Source organism: Penaeus monodon, chromosome 25 (assembly GCF_015228065.2).
Source record: "Penaeus monodon isolate SGIC_2016 chromosome 25, NSTDA_Pmon_1, whole genome shotgun sequence".
NCBI classification, from domain to species: Eukaryota; Metazoa; Arthropoda; class Malacostraca; order Decapoda; family Penaeidae; genus Penaeus; species Penaeus monodon.
Window position 1 is genome coordinate 36,483,457 of NC_051410.1, and position 463 is coordinate 36,483,919.

Genomic DNA, 463 nt, shown 5'->3' on the forward strand with positions numbered 1-463 from the left:
GGAAGAGAAAAGAAAGAAGTTAACTACCCTCATAACCGCAAGCCCTATCAAGAAACAACACCAATATTCTGAAACACAAATAACACCCTTAGACATTTTTGCTCCTTTCTCTCGGCGCTTCGTGAATCGCAGTGCACAACGGAGTCTGAAACTTTCTCAATATGCGGCGCAGCTGCAGAGACTCCCCCGACTATGCGCAGCTGCAATCGCTTTTAAATACTAATTGAAAAGCGATACATCCATTTTGTTCTTAGTTATATGCAGATCGGTTCAGCACGAGATGAGATACTGAAGTTCATTTCAGGAGGGTCATGTGCATGGCTATGTTATTTTGTCCGAGTGATTGCGTCGTCCATAAGTGCTTCGGTGGCCATCAAACTCGGCAAATATTTATCGACACTTCAGCCACTGTTTTATCTTGGCTGACGATGGTACTTCCAGTTGACTCTCGCTCAGAAATACC